Below are 8,182 nucleotides of genomic sequence, written 5' to 3'. Positions count from 1 at the left end.
AGTCATAGATAGCAAAAAAAAAAAAAAAAAAAAAATCCAGATTTGTAACATGTATGATTAGGTATCATGCTGTATATAATTTTTTTCTGATAAAATATATTTCTATTAATTGTCTTGTATTTACTCTATGACATAACTGAGAAATAAAGTTAATCCTTTTACTTAATTCTTTATTCAAGTATTCTTGAAATGTTTTAAGAGAAAAAACTAGTCTTACAGCTCATATTTAGATATATGCGTGCCAGTGCCAGAATGGTATGTATTCCCTGTACAATTTTTTAATGAGTTGCTAATTTCGTTGTAGATCAGTCTCCTAGCTGGAAAATGATCATATGTTTTCATACAGAGATGCTGTAAAGCAAAGCTGAAGCCTCTAGAAATCTGGAGGGTCTTTGGCTGAGAGTTTTATAAGTGTGGTTTACAAGATATGAGAATATAATCTCAAATCCCTGTGGTATTTAGTTCCCTGAATTCTCACAGAAAGCAATGAAAAGTTGGGTGCCTGAATATTCTTAACATCTGCACCTGCCCGATCGAAAGACTGGAGCAGTAACCAGGATACTGGAGCTACTGCTCAACTAATTACTGGATAAACCTTGCTGACTTGTTGATGACCTAGTCCTAAGTCTGGTGGGTCAAGGGCTGAAAAATTTCTGCTTCTGGTTCCTGAAAAGACAGTTATACACTTATCACCGCCATCATTCCGAGAGCAGGAATATTTCCGTGTGGGAGAGGCTTGCTTCTGAGACAGGAAATTTCAGCGGTCGTGTCTGCCCTCATGCAGCAGAAAAAAAATTTGGCTTTATACCACTAGATGGCAAACAGAGACCATCCGATAAATTACCTGATTGCTTTAGATTGCTTCAGGAATTGCTTCTCATCATAATTAATCTTCAGTTCTATTTTTATAGCCATAACCTGCTTAGGAATTTTCCCTACCTTCTTCACCTGTTGCAGAGCCCAGATCAGGTAAAGAAGTATCCATCTGAAGTCTCAGGTGAAGTCTGAATTAGATGAAGCATCAGGTGACTGAGCATGAGAACTCCTATCTTCCTGCAAAGCATTTTCAGTTGTTTGATTTTAAGTGGTTTTTAGAAGAGTCACTATCTCATCACATTGCTGTAATCGCTGCCTGTCCCTACAGCTGTTTGTCATGCTTTTTTATAACATCTCTATTAGCTCTTACATTCATTCTAGACCGTAACATTTTCTATCTTTCTGCTTGAACTCAGTAGCTTGATGTCACCTAGTTCTCTGTAAATACCAGCTCTGACCACTCAGTTGTCTCTCTAAAATTTGAGTAAATAGGGCCATCCAGATAATGAAATAAATCTTCCTTCCAGAGCAATCTTTAATCTTCCTTCCTGGACAAACTCTACAGCTAATTCCAGTATCAGAAAAAAATTCATTTCACTAGGTAGGCCCAAAAATTCCATTTAATCTTTTAAGTGCTCATAAAGATGGCTGGAGGAAACCTGTTTCTTCTTCCTCTGTTCCTGTGGGATGGGTCTCATATCATTCCTCAGCTAGAACTGGTCTTCTTTAGCTGATATGTGTTCAGCCAAAGCAGAGCTAGCTCTAAATCCCTAAGGCCAAGAGGGGGCCATATGCTCTATTACAAACATGTAGCACACATTTGGAAGTCTCAAAAATAAATAACATCCTCATTTAGTTATATTTCATTTGGAATTACTTAGCCCTTTCTGCTGCTTCACATTATGATTGAAATAATTTCATTTTCCCACAATATTAAATTGCTTCTGAGTGCTGAAATTGAAGTTTATTCAGAAAAGTGAATTAAGGTAGCACTCTGGCACCGAGCAAATGCTTTAAACATGTTAATGGGCAAATTCTATTCTGAGCTGCACTGATGAAATCCCACTGACTAAAATGGTTCTGTTTCAGGACCAGAGTTGATTTTGACCTGAGACACTCAAGAGGTTTTCATGACAGGAGTTCTCTCAAAAAACATTGTTTCATCCAAATACAGTGTATTTTATGGAAGCAGCTCTTAGCTTAACTACTCTTGAAGCAATGGTGAGTCATGACGTTTTGAATATTTGAGAACATACATTTTTAAGAAATAAAGATTTTTGAACCGGGAAAAATAGAAGCATACATTTTTAAGAAACATGGTTTTTTGGACAAGGAAAAATACTCGGATTATGTAGTTAACATAGTGTGACCTCTAGCTCTCTGCTCAATGCTAAACCTGGTCTTTCTCAAACAACTGTTTTCTAACGTTTTTTCTCTATTATATATCGACAATACTGATTTATTGCAGGTTTGAAAATGTAATAAATAGCACAAAACTACCCTGTTTCTGCCTACCTATCTGCTCAAGCATGTGACAGGAGGCACGAGAGCCTGCTTACCCAGGAGAGAGGTCTAACAGCTGCTCATTGATATTCTCCTGAGGTGCTCCAATTTAATATTACTTTAAAAGAGACTTTTTTAGAAAGGGAATCTCTTTAATGTAATGCACTTCATATACAAAGAATTCTGAATTTTTGCTGCATAATCTTAACCAGAAAGTTATTCTCTGATGTTCATCCTTCTGTCAGGCTCTTCCACTCCTTCCCTTTCCTCCCTAAAAAATTTTATCTATTCAATAATATGTGCTTTGAGTTGCATTTAAACTCATATTTGTACAGAATTAAAGGCTGCTAAGGTGCAAAAAGAGCACTATAATCCTCAGTTTACCTGAGGAGTCAAACTTGCATGACCACAGATTTTCCAAGTGGTTTTTTTGTGTCAGTGACACTGAGATAGAAGAAAATGGAATCGTCATGGTTGAGGCCTTCTAAAAGAAGTGAATTCCCTTTACTAGTATTTCTCAATACTTTGAATTTTCTCTTTTAATCATGCAAAAAATAATGCCAATTTTAATAATTTTGGGAATATTTGTGTGCTGTATAGTCCACTTGTGTTCCATAGACTTTGAGTGGACTATGTAAATGCAGAGAAATAGATGGCTCCAGAGAACAGCAGAGAGGGAAATGACCCAAGTAATGTAAGTGCATGTTTCTTATCACTAGCTTATATAATTCATTAATTTTCACCAAAAATCTGTGAAATAAGATTCCCACACGTCAAGCTTTTAATCATCTAATAATTTTTAGTTTCCCCACCTCACCCTGATTAGACATGATGTGTGTACAGATGGCTCATTGGATCACTTATTCCCTGGGAACCCTTGTCCCCAAGCATTTGGCCTCATTCTATGCATGCATGAATAAAATGAGATCTGGATTTAAACAGAACTGAAGCAACTGCAACTGTTAAGGAGAACTTTTTAAAAGAGGTTTGGCTCTATTAGCTTTTAAATGATCAATTTCATCTTGAAATTGATGATACTTTAATGTCAATGGTTAGAGTATATTTTTTTTATTATTTGTTGGTTTGAGTTTTTTTTTTTAATTAGGAGGTGTGTTATGTCCCATAATGTTAATTTGACTGATATTTAAAGCAAAACTTACAGTTCTATATGGCATGCCTCCTGCCTTCCTCTACTACTGTTCTTCACCTAAAAGCAAACTGAATTTCATGTCTGAAAATAAGGCCTTTGGTCAAATCTTTACCAACACATTTTTCATTTTCTTGCCAGAAGCAAATGGACCACAATTTATGCCTAAGTACAAATAAAGATGGATGCAATAGGTGGAAAGCTCTGAAAGAACAGGGATTGCAGGAAAACCAGCTGCTATGTCTCTATTTCATTTGTAACAAAGCAGTGGGTGTTTTATGTTTAGTTTCCAATAAATCTTTGCTTGAATGTCACTGCAATACACCTGGTATTAAAAGCCATCTTGTGAAAACCACACATAGAATCATTAATTCCAGTGAACTACATCAGCATTTTAATCAGAGTGAGGAACAGCTCCTGCCCACATGTGCTGGTTTTGGCTGGAATAGAGTTAATTTTCTTCACAGCAGCTAGCATGGGGCTCTGTTTGGGATTTGTGCTGGAAACAGTGCTGATAACTCAGGTATGTTTTAGCTATTGCTGAGCAGCTCTTCCTCAGATTCAAGGCCTTTTCTGTCCATCATCCCATCCCACCAGTGAGGAGGCTGGGGGTGCACAAGGAGCTGGGAGGGGACACAGCCAGAAGAGCTGACCACAACTGACCCAGGGACATCCCACACTATATGGCTTCATGCTGAGCATAAATCTGAGGGAAGAAGAAGGAAGCGGAGGGAGAGGGGACACGCATTTGGAGTGGTGGCATTTGTTTTCCCAAGTCACTGTGACTTGATGGATCCCTGCTTTCCTGGGGATGGCTGAACACCTGCTTGCCCACGGGAAGTGGGGAATTAATTCCTGGTTTCTCTTTGCTTGCACACCCGACTTTTGCATTACCTGTTAAACTGTCTTTATCTCAAACCACAAGTTTTCTTACCTTTACTGTTCTGATTCTCTCCTCCATCCCACTCTAGGGGAGGGAGTGAGTGGCTGGCCAGGATTTTCAAGGATACCATAACTTCTTTATTCTAATTCATTGTGCAATCAAATATTTACCAGGCTTAACTGAAGATTAGAATGCTTTTAAGAGTGCACAAATATGATTATTATACCTAAGGCTAAGTCCACACTTTGTGTCTGGTTCCAACTTGAGTCCATCATTTTCTGAATTTAGTAATTTCACTTCTAGCAAGCAATTACTTTTGTAGGAAGCAACCAACAGCAATGATGCAGTAAGCAATAGCTTCGTAATAAAGTCTTAATGGTAGCTGTTTACATGAATTCCCTTCCTTTTCCCTCCTTCTGCTCCTCTCCCATGTATGAGAAGCATGCCTGCAGTGCTCTCCAGGTAGGGTTTTCCACCACTGCCTACTTGAATCTAATAGTTTAATTACCAAGAAATAATTTTAAAAGATGTAACACTAGCCAAACATACTTTTGAAAGTGCCCTTGATTCATTTCCAAGCATCAGAATGTCTTTCTTCTCTCTAAACCCTTAATTTTGTTTTCTTTGCTCTCCATTTTGGACAACCTTTCCAGTGCAGTAAGAGTCAAGATCCCAAAATTCACTATATCAAGAAGGGCTGGCTGAGCCTGCACTTGTGATTTTTGTTCCAAGGTGCACACTGCAGCAATAAACTGTGGCTCTGACTTTGTTCTGAATTTGGGGTATTTGCCTTGATTTATTCGAGCATATGCTTTTCAACCTGTATTTTCCCTCCTTTGATTTGCAGTGCATCAGCCAGAAGAATGGGGAGTCCTAAAGGCATTACAGGGGTGCTTGATACTCTCTGCGCTTAAAAACTCCTTTGACCCTTGTTACACATGTTGGAGAAGAAACCAAAAGGATGACATATTACGGGACAAAATGCTGCTGCTCAGCATGCAGAGGGCCACTCACCATTCAGAAGAAAGAATTATAATTCTCACAGATGGTCAGTAGAAGACACTTAAGTTTTGTCAGCTCCAGTAAGGCTCTTGTCTCAGACTGATGTCTGCATCAGCTGATTCTCTGTGTTCTGTAAGAGCACTGATAGTCCTAAAGATTATTGCAAGAGGTACTTTAAAAAGAACTCTCTATTCCCTATTACAGATATTCTGCTACAGTCACAAATGAGACCTCTTGATTCTAAATGAGCACGTTATTTTAAGTACTACTTAAGGGGAGCAATAAGAGGCAGAAATAAGTAAAAGTAGCAGTTTATTGCTGTTTATCTCAAAGTTACAAAGTTGCTCATCCTTACCACTAATGTTTAAAAATTTGAAACAGGAATTCTTCCCCCAAATAAATCCTGAACTACGAAATGAAGTCCTGGTCTTACACAACTCTAAAAAGTACAGATTAAAAACCCTAGCAGCACTAACTGTTGACACACTTGTAAAATTACCTTGCTCTGCAGTTTTCTGCGTAGCATTTGCAACAGGCTCTTCTGCAAGGATACAGCTGTCCCACAGTGCTAGTGAAACAGATGAGGTTTAGGTGTCCTGCTTCCCAACCCCATTCCCTTCCATGCAGCAGCTGCCTTCTGGGAGGAGGGAAGGCCAAGGATGAGTTACTGTCTGACCCTAAGAGACATCATCTGTGTTCCTTGAGAGTCAAACACCCAGCGCTGACTTCTGTTTTCTGAGTCCCCTCTTTTCTATCAGACTTAACAGTCTTCACAACAGTGTCTGATTTCATTACTGAAACTACTGTTTGATTCCATGAAGGATTTGGTCTTCCTACTCATTTTGTGAAAGATAATCTCATGCTATGTTAACAGACAGGGTAAAATCCTAAAATAAATTATGCTGTTGGCAAAAGTTCCAATAAAAATTACTAAACTAAAAAAGCTTGTAATTTATGCATTCAATATAAAATTCATAAGTCCTCCTAATGTACAGTAGGTTAGAGAAACAGAAAAATCAGAATACTGAAATTGGTTTTCAAATTAGTCCACAGGGCAAATTGTTATACTATTGAAGCCAGAAAAAAATTACAGCAGCTTCTTGGGGAATTAAGCTCACCTGATTTTTATTTGCAGTTTGATAGTACAGCTGGCAAAAGACAAAATAAAAATGGTGAAGTGTTCAGCATTAGAAAATTAAAATAACTTTTTCCATCTTTATTATTTTCTCAGGACAGTTGTTCCCCTGGGATATAGCCATGCACATCCAGAGAATATGAATAAAATTCCCAAATTGTAAAAACCTGTTTTTTTTCTCTTTTTATCCTGTTTCAAATGTCAGTGATCTTTAATAGTTTTTAATCATGTGAACTCTTGCTATAGTAGAAAAAATACTGGTTTTAGTACATGATTATAAATATCCAAAAATAAAAGATAATATTTTATAAGACAAAAGCCCCAAAATGAACTAAGACAGCACAGCAGGAAATCATATTTACAAAAATGCTGTTCCCTTTGCTCTTGGCCTTGGCTAGCATTCATCTTTAATCTTTTACCATTGGCTTATATGAAGTCAAACTTGGTATGAATAAAACAAAAAAACCAAAACCCCCAAAACAAAAAAACCCTACCAAAACAAACAAGCAAACAAACAAACAAACAAACACTTGTGGAAATTTCTTCTGATAACATCAATTATTTCATTATTTTCCTGAGTGATCAATGGCTGATGTAGGAACCATATCACACTTAGAATAAAAAAGTGACAGAGATAGTGGAAGAACTGTTCATCCTGTTACATACAGTTAATCAAGTCAGCAAAAACCTAAATAGGATTTAAGGCCAGCAGGGGTAACTGTACCCATCCAAAATTACTTTTCCCACAACATGGACTACAGAGTACTATTTGGTACCCGTGGAATCAAGACAGAGCTGAGGGAGGAGCTGAGGCACAGCCTATGAGAAATGCATTCGGCCTTGGCTTTCAGATTCCAAATGATGGCAAATCTATTACAGTCCAAAATCAATTGCTTCAGCCATTAATCATCCTCACTGTTAAAAATGTGTACCCCACCTCTACCCTGATTTCTCTTAGATGCAGTTTTTAGGCTCTGAAGTTTTTCTAACTTTACATGAAATATTAAAATTCATCTGTTATAGAAAAGTTTTCCCCTTAGATATCACCAGCTGGTTCTAACCATCCTGTTGCCCTCTGCTCAGCTGAGGAAATTTCCCAGACATAATTCCTGTAATGCATTTCTGATCATTTTCCAATTGCTCATATTTATTTTTGTTTGAAACATGAACAGCAGGACCTGACCTAGTCTGCATGGATTTTTCTGTACTACATAAATTGGTGATACCATTTATCTCCCTCCTTCCTCAGTACTTTCACGTGGCTGTATATACACCTGTAACTTTGTTCATCCCTGTGCAATAAAGACTCAGTTTCAGTGAGTAAAACTGATCAACCCTAAGCATGCATTCAGCCATGCTCCTAAATACAGCCCTACTTGAGCATCCTTCTACACTTAAGAACATGTGCAGTGATTTTGCTGAACTGGCCTAATGTGCAGTGACTTCGAGCCTCCTCCACCTCTACCACTACCTCTTCTTCTCTGTTTTAGAGCCGGACTGTAATGGGAGGTTTTTGATGGGATGCATTTACAGCCCAAACCTCAGCGGTACACCTGTGTCTCTGCATTTTAATTTCCTTTTGGCATTAATTATTTTTTATCTCTTTACATCAAGTATCTCTTAGATGAGAGAATGTGTTAATTTATAAGTATTGACGATTTTTAAATAAATATTATTAGGCAGAACAGTGGATCTT

This window comes from Corvus brachyrhynchos, unplaced genomic scaffold, assembly GCF_000691975.1.
Source record: "Corvus brachyrhynchos isolate BGI_N302 unplaced genomic scaffold, ASM69197v1 scaffold80, whole genome shotgun sequence".
Classification (NCBI taxonomy): Eukaryota; Metazoa; Chordata; class Aves; order Passeriformes; family Corvidae; genus Corvus; species Corvus brachyrhynchos.
This window is presented reverse-complemented; position numbering follows the sequence as displayed.